General features: G+C 39.4%; 2 non-coding genes across 2 annotated transcripts; one reads left to right on the top strand and one right to left on the bottom strand.

Moving 5' to 3' along the window:
• Positions 1–1096: 1096 nt before the first annotated feature.
• Positions 1097–1203, bottom strand: LOC126010462 (U6 spliceosomal RNA). Its single transcript, XR_007496491.1, has one exon. It is a non-coding gene; the product is annotated as a U6 spliceosomal RNA (small nuclear RNA).
• Positions 1204–19300: 18097 nt separating this feature from the next.
• Positions 19301–19408, top strand: LOC126009744 (U6 spliceosomal RNA). The gene has a single exon (XR_007495958.1). It is a non-coding gene; the product is annotated as a U6 spliceosomal RNA (small nuclear RNA).
• Positions 19409–20198: the final 790 nt, after the last annotated feature.

The following is a 20198-nucleotide window of genomic DNA, read 5'->3' as shown; positions in this document are numbered from 1 at the left end:
TATATATAAGTAATTACTATATGCTAGACACTTGGTTTAACATCATTTATAGTATATATGAATTATTTTGTTTATTTTATTTTGCTGGGGTCACACTTAGATGTGAAATTCAGGTGCTATTTCTGGCTCTGTTTTCAAGGAGATTAAACTAGAGTGGGCAAGTATCTTATTTTTTATACTATCTCATTGGCCCTAATTAATTCATTTATTTTAGGCTTAGAGGCCACGTGCACTGGCATTTGGGGGCAGCCTCTTGCTGTGACTGGGAGTCCATGTTGTGGTAGAGGTTGAATTCAGATCTTTTACATGCAAAGCACATACTCTACCTTTTCATATATTGCTCTATTCCAGGTTATAGTTTAAATATTTTATCTGTGAAATTTCTCCTATTTTTATCTCTTTAAAACAACATCATCTCTTTGTTTATTTTTAAGAATGATGTTTCATTTGTGTCTATTTTTTTTGGTATGTCAAATACATGGTTGCTTCTTTCCTCATATCCCAATTTAAAAAGTTAGGTTCATAAGAACAGAAACACTTTGCTGTAATGACATCAAACTCTAAGCGCTTAAGTAGCCTTTCAATATAGAATCTCAGTTAAGATAAGAATCACTGAAGCACAAATCAGATATTGAGAACATTGGGTTCATCCATTGAAAACATTTAGTATTGAAACTGGTTTTCATTTTTCACAGTGCTACTGAAAGATCCATCAACTGACTTTGAGTTCAGTTTTCATAATTAATTTTTATTATTTTTATTAATAATTTTTATTTTTTACCAAAGTGGATTACAAATCTTTAACAGTAGTATTTTAGGTACATAGTGACATTAAATCCGGGGCATTCCCACCACCAATGTTGTCCTCCCTCCACCCCTGTTCCCAGCATGCATTCCATATCCCCCTCTTTAGCCCTCCGGGCTGCTAGTATAAGTGGTCTCTTCTGTGTTTAGCTTGTTGTAGATTGGGTATTGATTCTGCTGTAGTTGGCTTTGAATTTGGTGTTTAAGTCTGATCATTTTTTATTTCTACTCAATGTTCATATGACTGTTTGGTCTTGGTGCCCTTCAACTATTTCCTCCTCAATTTTTTTTTTTAAATATGGAACGCTTCACGAATTTGCGTGTCATCCTTGCGCAGGGGCCATGCTAATCTTCTCTGTATCGTTCCAATTTTAGTATATGTGCTGCCGAAGCGAGCACTCCTCCTCAATTTTTTTTAGCAAGTAATAAGAACATCTTAGATATGTAAATACACTATGGAAAAGAGTCACATGAGTAATAGAGATGTTAATTTAAGTTGTGGACAAAGAAGTTAGGGTGTTTTGTTAAATTATCCAGTAATTTGCCTTGCATGTGCATGTGCTAACCTAGGACAGACTGCAGTTTGATCCCCCAGCGTCCCATATGGTCCCCCAAGTAAAAAGTGATTTCTGAGCTCATAGCTGAGTGTCACTAGGTGTGGCCAAATAAAAAACAAAACAAAAAAATTATCTAGTATAAGTGGGTTACACAACACTAAAATAAAAATAAATTTATAAACCTACAAAATTATAAAATAATAATTTTAGATTCAAATTTACTTCAAGGAAGAAGTATACCCAGGTGAACAACTTAATTTTGAGGCATTAGGGTATTACTCTTGCCTCCTTTCTTATATAGAGGAGAAAGCACACAAAAAAGAACAAAACAAAACAAACAACTATTCACATAATAAGGAATTAGAACAAGTATTTTTATATACAAGAGAGTTTATATAGCCATAGAAGTTCAACCCTTGGCTGCCTAGACACATAAAAACATAAACATAGGGCCAGAGAAATAGTACCATGGGTAGGGCATTTTCCTTGCATGAATTCCAATTGGGTTTGACCCCCAGTACCCCAGATCCCCTGACAACTGATCCCTGAATTTAACTAGGGAGTTAAACTAGGAGAACTAGAACTAGGAGTAAATCCTGAGCATTGCCAGATGTGACTCCAAAACAAAAACTAAAACAGAAAGCCAAATCACCTTAACAAAACAAAGCAAACAACTTAGAATATATTGCTTGGCACTAAAATGATTAGAAAAATTAAGAAAGGGGTGGGGGGACTTGTCAATGAGATATTTTGAGTGGATATCATACAAAATGGCCTTAGCATGCCTGGAAAATTAAAAACTAAGCTAAGACTTTCCTTGATGTAAGTAATGGTCAGATTCCTTTATTTTATTTCTCTCTGAGCAGAGTCCAGCATTTTCTATCACTGGTGATAGACATGGTCTTTACAAACACTAAGCCTGTTCATCCAGTGCTGGTGAGCTAACATCTGTCTCTGCTATGGCCCTGGGAGGGTGCTACTTAATTCTGTCTAAGTGGCTTTTCTTGGAAAGGAAAACAATCTCTTTGTTCTAACATTCTGAAAAAGACAATGTCTCCTTATAATAGGAGAAAGGGCTAGAACTTTTCTAAAGTCAAGTGGCAGGGACAGACTAATAGACAAAGTCTTCTTAAGGTATAGTCTCTCCAAATATTCCACTACAAGTTTACTTTTAAAGGAATTATTTCTAAAATGACTGAGAAAATAACCTTTCTGCTATTGCAGAACAATTTACAGTGTGAGCCTCAGAGCCTGAAATGGGGTTTCATGTTTCTTAGGGGGCACATGAAATGTTACTAGTGTTCATCACCACAAAGGTAAAGGACAAACCCAGGTTAAGAATCCAGGAATTTTCTCCTCCTCCAGGTGGTCCTCAAACTCTACCTGGACTCTACCCAAGGAAAATTATCGTTGTCATCTGATTATTCGGGTTCTCTGGAATCCAGGCCCAAGCAAAGTACTGCTTTATGCACGAAAGGGACATCAGTCCTAAATTTACCCAGGCTTTTTTGGAGTCCTCCATCTTCTGTCCCTGAAAAAGATTTCAGGAAGAGATAAGAGTTGTAAGATGACACTCAGCTATTAACACAAAACAAAGGCCTTCCCCCATCTTCCTCTTCCTTTAAACCTAGCCCTTTGATATGTAAAAGTCCACCTGGATCACCCTACTCTGCCCTGCCCTGGTGGATTTTGTTCTGAGAGAATAAAGAGTAATTTGGCTTGGCAAGCTCAGAGACACCATGAAGAAGCCACTGATTCCATGACTCTCTCCTGACTGGTTTGGTTTATTAATTCTTTACCACTGCTTCTTCAGACCTGTTTGCCTAAGGGTGGAAATATGTATGTGCAGTGATTTACAATGCGTGGGGATTAATATTACAAAGAGTGAAGCATAACAGGTTTATTTAGAAAATTAGAAGAGGGAAATAGTGTATATGCCTAAGAGAGAGAGAGAGTAGGAAAAAGACAGACAGAAAGAGAGAGAGAAGAGAGAGGGGAGAGAGAGTAGGAAAAAGACAGAGAAAGAGAAAGAGAGAGAGAGAAGAGAGAGTGGAGAGAGAGAGAGAGAGAGAGAGAGAGAGAGAGAGAGAGAGAGAGAGAGAGAGAGAGAGAGAGAGAGAGAGAGAGAGCAGCACTTCCAGAGTGGAAAAAAGAAATCTGGAGTGGAAAGAAAAGAAAAGCACATCTCCAAAACAGGGTGTGCAAGCCCTCTGGAATGGGGCAAATGTGCCTCTTTTCCTCTGCCACATTGGTTTATTTATAATTTAACTAAATTGCACCCTAAAATCTCTAGGGTACATTATAAGGTTCATTGTCAAGAAGAATTGCTCGTGCTGATTAAAAATATATTCTTGACATGGGATATTCTTTGTTTCCGTGTTGGGGTCTCTTTTGCCAGAAAGCCAGCCAGTTTCTGGGTCTGAAATTCTACAAAGGAAAAATGCTACTACCCACATGTGAAGGATGAAACTTTGGTCATATAATGATGAATTAATAAAGATATAGATTGAAACATGGGTTCTTTCACTTCTTATGTACTTAGAAGCCCTAAATAAACTAAGGCAGATCTTGTGTCTAGTAGCTATTTTATTTTGGGCAGGAGGGTTTAAATATTTTGACACAATAATTATTTTTGGGAACCAGACACTCCACAAAAGTATAAAATTGAAAACACAAGAATATAGAGGTTTCTGGGGTCAGAGGTCTATGTGGATTTATGGTAGAGTATGGGCTTTTCATGTGCTCTTCCCCCCAGACGACAATAGCAAAATGAATGTTTCTTACCTGAAAATCTATTAGAAGTCTACTTTCCTCTAAGCTCTTTGTTCATTTCTTCTTTGACAATATTTGAGTTATCTCCATTACAGGGGTTAAGAGTAGAATAGTCAAAGGGTGCTTAATTGAATACAAATTCTGTGTATCTAAAATAACTGTTGTATTTTCTCTCTGGGGTTGGAGGCAAGACACATAATTGCATAACTGGTTCCTAGATTAATAATTCAAATAACAGAGAATACAAATAAAGTTTGGCACAATTCTTCTTCTTCTTCTTCTTCTTCTTCTTCTTCTTCTTCTTCTTCTTCTTCTTCTTCTTCTTCTTCTTCTTCTTCTTCTTCTTCTTCTCCTCCTCCTCCTCCTCTTCTTCTCTTCTTCTTCGTTCTTGTTCTTTCTCCTCCTTCTTGTTCTTGTTCTTCCTCCTCCTTCTTCTTCCTTGTTCTTGTTCTTCCTTCTTTATTCTTGTTCTTCTTTGTCTTCTTGTTCTTGTTCTTCCTCTTCCTCCTTCTCCTCCTCCATCTTCTTCCTCCTCCTCTTCCTCCTCATACGCCTACTTCTTTCTTTTTCTTCTTTGTCTTCTTTCTAATTCTTATTCTTCTTCCTCCTCCTTTTCTCTTGTTTTTGTTCTTTCTTGTTCTTCTTTGTTTTCTTTCTTGTTTTTGTTCCTCCTCATTTCTCTTCTTCCTCCTCCTCCTTCTTTTTTCTTGTTCTTCTTTGTCTTCTTTCTTGTTCTTGTTCTTTCTCTTTCTCCTTTTTCTTTTTTGTTCTTGTTTTCCTCCTACTCCACCACCTCTTTTACCTCCTCCTTCTTTCTTGTTCTTTTTCTTCCTTCTCCTTTTACTCCTTGTCCTCCTTCTTTCTTGTTCTGCCTTATTCTTTTCTTCAGGAAATTTATCCCTCTCTTTCCTTGAAAGACCTCTTAAGATACAGAAAAAATTGGAGAATTTATCTACTTTCTAAGTACACAGGCTAGGAGAATTTCTCACCAAACACTTTGTTGCCCACTGCCCTCTGATGTATATTCCAGAATCTCAAGTTTAGATTGTGGCACTTAAGTTTTTACTGCACATCAAAGGTCCAAGTGGGCAATCTTTACCCACTGCAATATTTCCTTTGTATCAGACAGGAAAATTTTCAATGTTTACATTTGTACTCTTTAACCACACTAGGGGAAAAGAAGAGAATTCATCTTCCATTAATGTGTGTTCCTTTAAGCACCAGGATAGAAGGGTCACAGCCTAATTGTTTTCTAATCAGCAACATACCATTTGGGGATCAACAGCCTACTGTTAATAAATTGTGTACAACTATCCTTCTGTAGATGCAAGTAAACTTTGTCATGATAATATACATGACAGACCTCCTTGTTATAACTAAGTTGTTCATTGAAAGATAGGTTGCTTAGTAGTTGGTGATAAATGATGTGTGTTGAATACATGTGTCTTCGATATATTTTTTCACTAATGCTGTAGCTAAAATGTATAAATAGATAAAATTGATCAGACTTGAAAGAAAAGGGAAGACTGATAACCTTAACTAAAATTAGGCCATTAGTAACTGTGATTTAGCTGGCTGGTAAACTTTCAACTTGCTTTTTGATGAACTTTAAGTGATTGGATGATATTTGAAGAAACTGACAATAGACAGGGTGAACTGTATAATGGTAAGAGTTTCATGCAAGCACTCATTAGCTATACTTTTATAGAAATTCAGATACATCTCATGCTATTGGATTCATAAATAAACAGTGACTAACTAGAACTTCAGATTTTCATTGCACAGTCACAGAAGGGAGTTAGAAGAGTCACTGGTAATCTTTACTCTCTTTGCTAAGCAGTGTCTTTAATGTGCCATAAGTAAAATTCTATGCTTCTTTTTACCAATTGAGTAATATAGATGAAATGATGCCATTTAAAAGTTTTAGCCCTTGGTCCCATGAATACCAAAGCAAATTCATTCTTTTTTTTTGTTTGTTTGTTTTTTTGTTTTTGGGTTACATCCGGCAGTGCTCAAGGATTACTCCTGGCTATCTGCTCAGAAATAGCTCCTGGCAGGCACGGGGGACCATATGGGACACTGGGATTCTAACCAACCACCTTTGGTCCTGGATCGGCTGCTTGCAAGGCAAATGCCGCTGTGCTATTTCTCCAGGCCCCGCAAAATCATTCTTTTTTTTTTTTTTTTTTTTTTTTTTTTTTGGTTTTTGGGCCACACCCTGTGACGCTCAGGGGTTACTCCTGGCTATGCCCTCAGAAGTTGCTCCTGGCTTCTTGGGGGACCATATGGGACACCGGGGGATCGAACCGCGGTCCGTCCTAGGCTAGCGCAGGCAAGGCAGGCACCTTACCTCCAGCGCCACCGCCCGGCCCGCAAAATCATTCTTAACTGCAGAAACTTCAAGTTAAAGATCATACTATAACTGTAACTCCACCCTGGATTTAGGTGTATCTACCTCAGACCCGCCCATTTCTGAGAGGGGTCTTGGGAACCAGATATTATGTGTAACCTTACCTGCAAGACCCCTTCCATTCCGGGGAGTGGTCTTGGAAGGTTATATAAGGTTTTTGGGCCAGGGGATTAGGGCCCTTTTGGTCTTTTACCAGCATGGAGGTCAAAGGGAAGATGGCTGAAAGAAGTTAAGATGAAGGGATAGCTAAGAATGGCTGAATGGTTAATTGGTTATGATATAGGCTAGGTAGTAGTGTAAAAATTTAAAAAATAGGAAGGTTAATAGAAAAAGAAAGTTCCCCCAATATAGTTTAAAAGTATAGGAACATGAAAGTTTCGGAATAGTGCTTGGTAAAAAAGCATTAAGAGAATTTTAAGTTACAGGTGTATAGTATATTTTGCAGAAATATTATGTTTTTAAAAGAGCTGGTATGTTAATTTTTACTTTATTACATTGTTGCTTTGGAAATATTACCCGCCTGTGGCTAAAGGCGGAGTCAGAATTACAAAGGCTTCTTCTATATTTCAGAGAAGGGGGAGATGTAACTCCACCCTGGATTTAGGTGTATCTACCTGAGACCCGCCCATTTCTGGGAGGGGTCTTGGGAGCCGATATTATGTGTAACCTTACCTGCAAGACCCCTCCCATTTTGGGAGGGGTCTTGGAACGTTATATAAGGGAATTAGGCTTTTTGGTCTTTTGGCCTTTTGCCAGCATGGAGAGGCATGAGGAAGAGACATGGCTGGACAAGTTAAGACGCAGGGCAAGCTAAGAATAGCATGTATAAATGGTTGAGATTGACCACACGTGTGGTGTATAGGGCATGAATAAAGTTGATGTTTTCTGAAGCCTGCCTGTGAGTGAGTTCAATACCCCTCACTTTCCTGGACCCAGACCCGCTGGTTAATGGGGGATGGAGCCACGTGGTCGAGGCCTAAGGACACAGGCCTCCACCACCATCCAAGACCATCCTAAGGGCTGTTTTGCAACAATAACAACCAAAAGAGAAGAAAAATAAATATCAGGGAAAATAGTGTGTGCATGATTTTCATTCAATTAGTTTTATAATTAATAACCTACCATCTGGGAATCAGCAATCTACTTTAAAGAGAACTTAGCTCATGAAAATGAAAAATATAAGACTATATGCCTTTACATGTGTTGTGTGTGTGAGTGTATGTGTGTAAGAATGCAAGTTGGATACAAAGACTAGTGAGTACTGTGAAGAAGAAAACTAAAATATAGTATTGGTTAGGCCTAAAGGGAAGGGAGATATCTGGACAGACATAGATATGAGTTACCCTACAATCATTCTAAAACTGAGTGAACAGAATTGAACGGTTTTTTTCTGTGCCTTGTTTGAACTTTGTGTCCTTCTTTGAGGAGGTCTTCACACTTGCATTAAAGTTGCTTTCTCATCTGAAATCAGTGAACCTAGAAGTCTGCTAATAGCATATCTGATTAGCAAAAGTTGGTTTCAAATATGTCAGTTCAAAAAACTCATCCTGGAAATGGGAAAAAGTGGCAGAAAATGGGAGAAAGCCAAATCCATACCATGATGTAAGTAAAATATTTGTTTGGTATGCAAGTTTATAAAACTTTTTTTTTTATGTTAGTTCCTGTGAACTTTACTCTAAGTGTGAAAGCAGCGATTTCTGAGTATAGAGCCAGGAGGAACCCCTGAGCTCTGCTGAGTGTGACCCAAAACCAAAAAACAAAAAAACACAAAATTATGGGAAAAAGAGCTCAACAGGCTCAACTTAAGTCATATTCCTATTTTTGAAATAATAAATAATGTCCAAGAAAACAGGAAATTCCCTACTCTTCTGACTCCTGGAATTTCACTCCTTTAATTAAAAGCTTGGGAGTAGTTCACAGACAAAGAGAGAGAGAGCTTCAACAGGCCATGGGGCCATTCCAAATCTTTCATTACCATTTATTTCACCATATGCTTCATTCATGCTTATTCTCTTTGTATTAGTCTATCTAAGAAAGTTCATTTTTTTGAAATACAGTATTATTTACAATATTCTCTCCTACTTGATTCCCAGCAGGGAGAATAGACCCCAATAATGATTGGATTTGATCATTTTTGTTTGTTTAGGGGCCATATCCAGTGATACTCAGGGATTACTCCCTGCTATTTGCTCAGGGATCACCCCTGGCAGGCTCAAGAGACCACCTGTAGTCTGATGTATGCAAGGCCAATGCTTCACCTATTGTGTTATCTCTCCAGTCCCTTTGGTCTTATAGAGCAGAATAAAGGCTCCTAAGAAATATGTTTTACTACAGTTTTTGTGTGGAATATATGCCTAGTTTGAAACAGAGAGGATGTTTTAAAAGAAACCCAGCTAGAAAGAGGTATTATGCTATAATATTGGGATGCCAGCTACATTTCTGTGTCTTCTTGGCCAGTTAGTACTTAAATTGAGTCACTCTTCTATGAAATCTCACACATTTTAGGTGGAAGATAGAATAAAATCTATTCCATTCAAGAAACAAATACTAAAGAGGGGATGTTTTCCATATTATTCTTTTATTTGTTTTCTTTCAGGGAGAGTAGACATAGCCATGGCTAGGGCTTACCCTGATTCTTCTCTTGGATCATCCCTGGTGATCTCTGAGCATTTAAATGGGTCTGAGTGGTATCAAGCACAGGTTAGTTCCATGTAAGAAGATTTTTCTATCTGCTGTACTATCTGATTTTTCTCAGTGTTTTTATGGTAGAACAGCTATCATGCACATGAAATGGTAAAGGAAGGAAGATATGACTAGAAAGGGGACACAATGGGAAAGGACCTTTAAGTGGTGTTTTCAAAATCTGAATCTTATTTTCTAGATAGTAAACGTACTTGAAAAAGTTGTAAGGTCCTCTTGCCAGTTTAAAATCTCATTCTGGGGAGAACTCTGGTGAAGGACCAGGAATGAGTTCTTAAGATATGTTAGGAGACAGTTACAGATAGAGGATAGATGGGAAATAGATGAGCTTGAGATATAGAAAATAGGTCGCTGGAGCAGGATTTTTAGCCGGCATGGGTGGGCAGCTGGCAGGCCTTCGCATGTGCCAGCGGCCTGTTAACCCGGCCTAGGGTAGGGGGGCTCGGACCTGGGTCAGCCGACCCCCCTCTCCCCCATTCCTCCGGATCTCCAGGTGGGTTCCTGGAAGGAGATGATGGGGCACCCTGGGTTTTCCCCCACTCCCAGGCTGGGCGGGGACACTGGCCTAGGGTGGGGCTTAAATTCCCTGTCCTTCGGGCTGGGGAGGGTCTCTCTCCCTTCCTGGAGCAGGATTTTTAGCCTGCACGGGTGGGCAGCTGGCAGGCCTCCGCATGTGCCAGCGGCCTGTTAACCCGGCCTAGGGTAGGGGGGCTCGGACCTGGGTCAGCCGACCCCCCTCTCCCCCATTCCTCCGGATCTCCAGGTGGGTTCCTGGAAGAAGATGACGGGGCACCCTGGGTTTTCCCCACTCCCAGGCCGGGCCGGGACACTGGCCTAGGGTGGGGCTTAGGGGGTGGAGTTTGATCTGGTGGGTGGCAGATAGCTGCTCAGCTATACTCAGGCTGTCATTGGCAATTTCATACAGTCTACATTTTGCAAACTGCGCGGGGGCTAGCGCTCCCGGGTGAACATATGCTTCACCCAACCATCAGTACCCCAGATTTACCCTTCTTAACTTCAGTAATACATAGATCTAATCTCTGACCTAAGACATACAGTAGATCTAACAAATCCCAGAACTATTTAGAAGGACACAAATTGAACACATATTGAACACATATATCTTTTGAATATTTTATAGGTATTTTCTTTAACTGATGTAACTCTCTATATATTCTTCTACCATGATGTTTCTATCCACTTTTCATCTTGTCTTTTCTTTGTAAGCTGTTAAGTAAGGGTTGTTGTTGGAACTGTCCCTCAGTTTGATGCCTATGATTGAACTATGTCATGGAAATTGCTGGTCTTGCTCCTATTGCCTCCAGATGCACCAATAACGCTTCATGGCATTGATCCTTGTTTGCATAGACACATTAAAATGGAAAAATACCATACATACAGATAAGTTCTTATCTAATAAATCTCAGTACAATGTACCCTACACCCCGAACATTGATATAATGACCTGACACAGGCCTCAGAAGAATGGGCATCCTCCATCCATGCCGGAACCAGGCAAGCTATTTATGAAACTTCCAAGGTCTTTTATAGCAACAGCTGGAAGCAGTCCTCTACCAGGAAAGACTCTACCAAGGGTCTGACATCGACCTCCTAAAAGAGACTTCCGTTTACACTGAGAAGACTTGACAACAACAAGGACCTGCTCTACAGGACATGGTTCTCTCTAGTGCCCCTTAAGTGTGAGGTGAAACGAGAGGATGCTCTGCACCATCCTGACTGCAATATGGGATATGCAGACTCCAGGATCCTTAATACAGAAGCGTGATACCAACAACAGAGACTATGTGAGGAATGGAGGTGTATTGCCACTACAGACGATGACTTGAATTGGACAAACTAGTTTGCCTGGAGCCTAGAGTCAGTTCTGTGCCAGGAAACTTCAGGGTTAGGGTCTCCTTGTATTTAGACCATAATTTGTCTTTCCATGTCCCTTATGTTTTGGTGGGCCTATGCAAACAAATGCCACTTTAATACTGTTTTTTACTATGTTCCCTTGACTCCAATACTTAAGAAAAACAACCCACTAAAACTTTTGAGGTTAACTTAAACTAGTAAGCATGTGCATGGAACTAGAGAAATGTACTTTGCCCTCAATGTTTAAGGAGTTACATAAGTCTAATGTCTTTAGATTATATTGTGTGCTGCTAAGAAATAGTATGTACTACAACTGGGGATTTGAGGGACAAAGTAATTGTATTGTACATGGGTTCAGTTTTGTTTTTCTTAATTTTCTTTGGCTGAAAGTTCAAGGCTGGGATATCATCGATGGGACTACCGAGAATTCTATTTATGGGTGATTGGGCTTCCACTGTAACTTTACCCTGTCCTCTTTCTTTGCATCTTTGTTGTCATAATTAAAATAAAAAAAATTTTAAAAAAAAGAAAGAAAGAGAGAAATCTGATAACCTGTATTATAAAAGAAAAGGGGGGGATCACAACAGATATTGCAGAGATTCAAAGGGTAATCAGAGACTACTTTGAGAAACTTTATGCTACTAAACATGAGAATCTAGAAGAAATGAAAAAATTTTTGGACACTTATAACCTTCCACATTTAAGTAAGGAGGATGTAGCATATCTAAACACCTGCATCACTACTGAGGGAATTGAAATTGTAATCAAATATCTGCCCAAAAAGAAAAGCCCAGGTCCAGATGGATTTCCAAATGAATTTTTTCAAATCCTTCAAGAAGAGTGACTACCAATCCTAGCCAGGCTCTTCCATGAAATTGAAAAAAAAAAAAACGGGCACACTCCCAAACACCTTTTATGAAGCCAGCATCACCTTGATACCAAAACCAGACAGAGATGCTACCAAAAAAGAAAATTACAGACCAATATCCCTGATGAATGCTGATACAAAGATCTTCAACAAAATCCTGGCAAGCAGGATCCAATGCATCATCAAGAAGATCATACACTACGACCAAGTAGGTTTCATCCCAGGAATGCAAGGATGGTTTAACATCCGTAAATCTATTAACAACATACACAACATCAACAAGAAAAAAAATAAAAATCACATGATCATATCAGTAGATGCAGAGAAAGCATTTGATAAGGTCCAACACCCATTCTTCATCAAAACTCTCAGCAAGATGGAAATGAAAGGAACCTTTCTCAATCTAGTTAAAGCCATCTACCACAAGCCAATGGCAAATATTATCCTCAATGGAGAAAAACTAAAAGCCTTCCTCTAAATTCGGGTACAAGACAAGGCTGTCCGCTCTCACCACTCCTCTTCAACATTGTACTGGAAGTTCTTGCTATAGCGATCAGGCAAGAAAAAGATATCAAGGGAATCCAGATAGGAAAGGAAGAAGTCAAGCTCTCATTGTTTGCAGACGACATGATACTCTACTTAGAAAACCCTAAAGACTCTACCAAAAAGCTTCTAGAAACAATAAATTCATAAAGCAAGGTGGCAGGCTACAAAATCAACACACAGAAATCAATGGCCTTTTTATACACCAATAATGATAGGGAAGAGATGGACCTCAAGAAGGCAATCCCGGGCCGGGCGGTGGCGCTGGAGGTAAGGTGCCTGCCTTGCTTGCGCTAGCCTAGGACGGACCGCGGTTCGATCCCCTGGCTCCCATATGGTCCCCCAAGAAGCCAGGAGCAACTTCTGAGCGCATAGCCAGGAGTAACCCCTGAGCGTCACAGGGTGTGGCCCAAAAAAAACCAAAAAAAAAAAAAAAGAAGGCAATCCCATTCACAATAGTGCCACACAAACTCAGATATCTTGGAGTCAACTTGATCAAAGACGTGAAGGACCTATACAAAGAAAACTATAAAGCCCTGCTCCAAGAAATAAGAGAGGACACACGGAAATAGAAACACATACCCTGCTCATGGCTTGGCAGGATTAACATCATTAAAATGGCAATACTCCCCAAAGCATTATACAGATTTAATGCTATCCCCTTAAAAATACCCATGACATTCTTCAAAGAAGTGGATCAAACACTTATGAAGTTCATATGGAACAATAAACACCCTCGAATAGCTAAAGCACTCCTACAGAAAAGGAAAATGGGAGGCATTACTTTCTCCAACTTTAAACTGTACTACAAAGCAATAGTTATCAAAACAGCATGGTATTGGAATAAAGACAGACCCTCAGATCAGTGGAATAGGCTTGAGTTCTCATACATTGTCCCCCAGACATAAAATTACCTAATTTTTGACAAAGGAGCAAGAAATCCTAAGTGGAGCAGGGAAAACCTCTTCAACAAGTGGTGCTGGCAGAACTGGTTAGCCACTTCCAAAAAAAGCAAACATAGACCCCCAGTTAACATCATGTACTAAGGTAAAATTCAAATGGATTAAATACCTTGATATCAGACCTGATACCATAAGGTATATAGAACAACACGTCGGTAAAACACTCCATGACATTGAGACTAAAGGAATCTTCAAGGAGGAAACTGCACTTTCCAAATAAGTGGAAGCAGAGATCAACAGATGGGAATACATTAAACTGAGAAGCTTCTGCACCTCAAAAGAAATAGTGCCCAGGATACAAGAGTCACCCACCAAGTGGGAGAAACTATTCACCCAACACCCATCAGATAAGGGGCTAATATCCAAAATATACAGGGCACTGACAGAACTTTACCAGAAAAAAAGCATCTAATCCCATCAAAAAATGGGGAGAAGAAATGAACAGACACTTTGATAAAAAATAAATACAAATGGCCAAAAGGCACATGAAAAAAATGCTCCTCGTCACTAATCATCAGGGAGATGCAAATCAAAACAATGATGAGATACCACCTCACACCACAGAGATTGGCACACATCACAAAGAATGAAAACAATCAGTGCTGGCGGGGATGTAGAGAGAAAGGAACTCTTATCCAATGCTGGTGGGAATGCCGTCTAGTCCAACCTCTATGGAAAGCAATATGGAGATTCCTCCAAAATCTGGAAATTGAGCTCCCATTCGACCCAGCTATTCCACTCCTAGGGATATACCCTAAGAACATAAGAATACAATACAAAAACCTCTTCCTCACACCTATATTTATTGCAGCACTATTCACAATAGCCAGGCTCTGGAAACAACCAAGATGCCCTTCAACAGACGAATGGCTAAAGAAACTGTGTTACATATACACAGTGGAATATTATGCAGCCGTCAGGAGAGATGAAGTCATGAAATCTTCCTATACATGGATGTATGTGGAATCTATCATGCTGAGTGAAATAAGTCAGGGGGAGAGAGAGACACACACAGAATGGTCTCACTCATTTATGGGTTTTACGAAAAATAAAAGTCATTTTTGCAATAATCCTCAGAGACTATGAGAGGAGGGCTGGAACTTCCAGCTCACTTCATGAAGCTCACCACAAAGAGTGGTGAGTGCTGCTATATAAATAACTACACAGAGAACTACCATAATCATGTGAATGAATGAGGGAACTGGAAAGCCTGTCTGGAGTACAGGTGAGGGTGGGGTGGGATGGAGGGAGATTTGGGACATTGGTGGTGGGAATGTTGCACTGGTGAAGGGGGGTGTTCTTTACATGACTGAAACCTAATCACAATCATTTATGTAATCAAGATGTTTAAATAAAGGGAAAAAAAAGAAAATAGGTCATAATAGTGAGAAGAAATACTAGAACTCAAGGAGAGATAATAATAAAGTCATATTTTTTGAGTTTTATAATGGTAAGTAATTGCTAACATTTTTTTTGCTATGATATACAATGGCACCATAGTTGGGAAGAAATAAAAAGTTTGGAAGGAATTTTAGGGATAAAAATAAAGTTTAATTATTTTTGAATTTGATGAGTTCTGCATATTTATGGAACATTTAAGTGGAAATGTTTAATTGCTAGCTAGATGTATACATTTACAAATAAAACTCTAGCTACAGCTGATTAACTTAGGAATGTGTTTTAAAATATCAATAAAATAGGAAAAATGTACCATTTAATCTTTCCAATATTTATTTCTAATTATAAGTAGAACTATCATCAGATCCTTTGTCTTCCATAGTCCATCTTTGTTTTGGTTTTGGTTTTTTTGGGGGGGGGCCATACCTGGTGGTGCTCAGGGGTTACTCCTGGTTCTCTGCTCAGAAATAGCTCATGGCAGGCATGAGGGACCATATGGGACACCGGGATTCGAACCAACCACCTTTGGTCCTGGATCGGCTGCTTGCAAGGCAAACGCCGCTGTGCTATCTCTCTGGGCCCAGTCCATCTTTGTTATAACAAATTTATTTCTTTTATCAGTGCTGAAACTGAACTTCATAAAACCTTCATCTCTAAGAGTACGTTTTCCAAGTGGCATTTCCAAAGATAGAAAAGTGCAGTGGATGGATACTCTTCAGATCTAATATGGAATTTTAACTATGTGGGGTTGGGAGATTACTTAAAGAGCTTGGATAAAGGCTTTACATGCAGGAGCTGTTGGCTCAATCCCCAACAACATATGTTGCCTAGAACACTCCTCCTCAAACACACACACACACACACACACACACACGCACGCACGCACACACACACACGCACACACACACACACTGCACTGTCTGGTGTGACTCCAAAACAAAAAATGTCTTTATTGTAATTTTGGTAGAGTAGTAGTTTCATAAGTTCCCTGAATAATAAATATTCACTGTATATGTTAATTCCCAAGTTTACAAGTGAACTCTTTTTAAATGGGCTACCTCACTTTGATCACCTATGAATAATTTCCCTGTTGCATAAATAGCTGATCCTTTATGCTAATTTTTTGGTCACTAAACTTTTGACGATCTACAGAATTCAAAGGTTCTCTTTTCTTCTTGTTTGTTAGGATATCCCTGATACTACACGCCAGTTCTTTTTAGTCACTCGGTTAATAATTTCTTAATTGTTAGTTAAATGATGGTCTTTTTTTTTTTTTCTTCTCCTGTGTATGTAGTGGGAATAGAACCCGGGGATTGCACATGTCAATCATGATATGTACCACTTATAAAAATCCTCAGTTTAATTGGTGGTTTAAAAATCTTACTCTAAAGGCTGGAGCAATATTATAGCATGTTGTAGAATATTGCCTTGTGCTCTGCAAAACCAGGTTTGATCCCTGGCCCTTCAAGTCCTCCAGGAATGATTCATAAGTGCAAAGCTAGGATTTGCCTGGTGTCCTCCTATTTCTTACAAAAGACAAAAAATCCCATTCCAGCTCATTCCTATTGGTAATAGTTCAGACTATTCCATATTTTAGACTAGATTTCCTCCCATGGTTTACATATTGCCCCCTGGTGGACAGATCTAGTTGAATACCACTGTTTCATGCTTGACCAACACAGATGTGTCAAGCTGGATCTCACCCAGCTTATGTTTTAACCCATAAGAAAAATAGAAGAGTGACAGATCTAGAAAGCATTTTATATGACAGAAGAAAATGGAAATGCTTGGTTAGATAGGGTGAAGAAAGACCTGCAGGATAACTTCAACTAAATGAAAATAGGAAATAAACAAAGGTGTCATTAAAACCCATAAATTCAGATACAAAACAAAAGTTAGTAGTTTCTGGCCAAGAAAATACAGATTCTGGTTTTGTGTAGAAATATTTTTTAATATTAGTGAAATAGAATGAAAACTTCCCTAAGTTCAAGGTAGCATTATGTGAATGCCACAGAGGATACATGTAATTGAAAGCAAGATGTTAGTGTCTGACAGATTGAATTAAAGCCACACAGTACCACTTCCCTAGTGTGTAAACACCCTAAGTTTTATTGTCTCTGTCTTTGGAAGAGGGATAATGACTGTACCAGCCAACCCTCAGGTCAATAATGTTGCCTTCATTCTTTTACAGGTGTTATTGAGAACACTTCTTTAAACATCCTGTGCACTGATCTATATATCTCAGAGTCTGTGTCCTAGGGAACCTTCCATTAATCATTAGTATTTTCATCTTCATCATCTACTTCTGGCAGATTGTCTGCACAATATGGGCAGAGAATCAACCTTACTCATCTTTATATTTTAAGTGCCATTTTTGTTCTGTAAGTGTTTCCAGATATTACCTTTGTGAGAGTTTTGAAACTAATACTAGAAAATAACCTCTTCTCTCCAACTGGATCATGGACAATACATTTTCATAAACAGATTTATGTCTTTTTTCTTGATTCCATTGTTAGCTTCACGTTTAGAAGCATATATTTCCAAATTCAAGGATTCCATCTTGAGAAATGCCTATCTCTCTCCTATTGCATATTTTTCGACCACTAGATCTTCAGCAAAATCGAGCAATTACTATAGTTCATATTAATCTTCTGTTGTCAGCATCATATGGTGACTGAAAGCAAGACTTTGATATGAGGCATACCTGAGTTAAAATCCTATAGTGCCAGGTCCTTAAAATGTATGGTCCCTACATTTTTACTGTCAATGCCTTTGGAAGGGAGCAACAGTTGTACAAACCAACTGGGTTCTGAAAGAATCAAAGGGAAATTATGTTCAAAATACCAGGTGTCTAGCAAACACCCAAAGCATATTAGCTATTGTTTGTGATGTTATTATATTAATATTTCAAGTTCACTCTATTATTCATTCTCTGTAAATTTGTTTTCAAGCTGATCAACATAATTAATCATCTCCCTTGTAATTTTTTCTTTGACCTATGAGTTACTTAAAAATCTGGTGTTTAATTTCCAAATATTTGTGAATTCTTTCCTTCTTCCTTTCTTTCTTTCTTCCTTCCTTCCATCCTTTCTTTCTTCCTTCCTTCCATCCTTCCTTCCTTCCTTCCTTCCTTTCTTTCTTTCTTCCTTCATTCCATCCTTCCTTCCTTCCTTCCTTCCTTCCTTCCTTCCTTCCTTCCTTCCTTCCTTCCTTCCTTCCTTCCTTCCTTCCTTCCTTCCTTCCTTCCTTCCTTCCTTCCTTCCTTCCTTTCTTCTTTCTTTCTTTCTTTCTTTCTTTCTATCTTTCTTTCTTTCTTTCTTTCTTTCTTTCTTTCTTTCTTTCTTTCTTTCTTTCTTCTCTTTCTTTCCCTCCCTCCCTCCCTCCCTCCCTCCCTCCCTCCCTCCCTCCCTCCCTCCCTCCCTCCCTCCCTCCCTCCCTCCCTCCCTCCCTTCCTTCCTTCCTTCCTTCCTTCCTTCCTTCCTTCCTTCCTTCCTTCCTTCCTTCCTTCCTTCCTTCCTTCCTTCCTTCCTTCCTTCCTTCCTTTCTTCCTTTCTTCCTTCCTTCCTTTCATTTTGGTTTTTGGGCGACACCTGGTGATACTCAGGAGTTACTCCTGGCTATTGCGCTCAGAAATCTCTTTGGGCTTGGGGGAATATATGGGACACCAGGAGATCAGACTGCAGTCTGTCGTAGGTTAGTGTATGTAAGGCAAGTGCCCTACCACTTGCACCATCGCTCTGGCCCATTTACCTTTTCTTTAAATCAAATTTTATTTTATTAAAACTATTGAGATTGGGGCCGGGCGGTGGCGCTGGAGGTAAGGTGCCTGCCTTGCCTGCGCTAGCCTAGGACGGACCGCGGTTCGATCCCCCGGCGTCCCATATGGTCCCCCAAGAAGCCAGGAGCAACTTCTGAGCGCATAGCCAGGAGTAATCCCTGAGCGTCACAGGGTGTGGCCTAAAAACAAAACAAAACAAAACAAAAAAAAAAAAAAAAACTATTGAGATTTACTGTCTTTTTAGTTGGGTTTCAGACATACAACGAATCAGGGCTAATCTCACCAGTGCCGACCTCCCTGCACCAGGTTCTCAGAGTATATCCCAATCATCACTCTTTGCCCCCAACCCTGCCAATATAATAGACCCATTTGAAGTTTAGGTTGTTAGATTTGGGTCTCTTGATTCCATTGTTGTTGTATTTGGTATGGATATTTATTCTGTCCTTTTTAAAATATCTGCCAGTACACCTGAGACCACTTGGCCCCTGATCCCCATCCTTTCATATTTGTGTTTCTCCTCCACTCAGTTTCTTTTCTTCTCCTCACTATACTCTGGGGCCAACGGTGTTCAAGACAACTCCCAATTTAGACTATTACATTTCTTCATGCCGTTATTCTAAATACCACATACAAGTGCTTGCTTTGGCAGCACATATATTAAAATTGGAACTATACAGAGAAGATTAGCATGGGCCCCTGTGCCAGGATGACATGTAAATACCACATACAAATGATATCATTCTGTATTTATCCTTCTTTTTCTGGCTTACATCATTTAACAGAGTATCTTCCAGTTCCATCCATGTTGTGGCAAATTGCAAGGTTATGTTATTCCTTACAACTATGTAGTATTCTATTGAATACATGAATCACATCTTTATGATCCACTCATCTTCTTTTGGATATGTAGGTTGATTCCAAGTCTTAACTATTTGTACTGAGTGCTGCAATGAGTATTTGCAGTGAGCAAATATCTTGTTGAATGAATGTTTTTCTGTCTGGTGGCATATACCTAATAGAAGGATTGCTGGGTCTTATTGCAGCGCACTTTTGAGTTCGTTGAGAACCTTCCACACTAATATCCATAGGGGCTGAGAATTGACTGCAGAACTTAGACTAGAATTATGTTGTCCTGGATGAGTCTATTAAATCTTTCAGGGAAATAGTAGGGACAAGAACACCTCCTACTCCAAGTTAATGCTGAGATTATCAGCTCCATCCCTGGATGGAGTTACCTTTATTGTCCTCTGTGCTCAGTCATTGGTTGAAGCAGCTTATGTTAAATATGAACTTGGTGGAGGCACACCAATGGAACAGAGGCCTTTGGGCAATCACACTATTTTGTTTGTTTTGTTTTTGGACCAACTCCTGGTGGTTTTCAGGGCTTACTCCTGAGTCTGTGCTCAGGGAGCACTTCTGGTGGGATTGGGGAATCATTTTTGGTTCATTTCTTATAAGGCAAATGCCCTACTTGCTATTTCTATTGCTTCAGCCCTCAGTTAGCTTTAAACACTCTTTAAAGTTGCAGTCT

This window comes from Suncus etruscus, chromosome 5 (genome assembly GCF_024139225.1).
Source record: "Suncus etruscus isolate mSunEtr1 chromosome 5, mSunEtr1.pri.cur, whole genome shotgun sequence".
In the NCBI taxonomy this organism is placed as follows: Eukaryota; Metazoa; Chordata; class Mammalia; order Eulipotyphla; family Soricidae; genus Suncus; species Suncus etruscus.
This window is presented reverse-complemented; position numbering and strand designations above follow the sequence as displayed.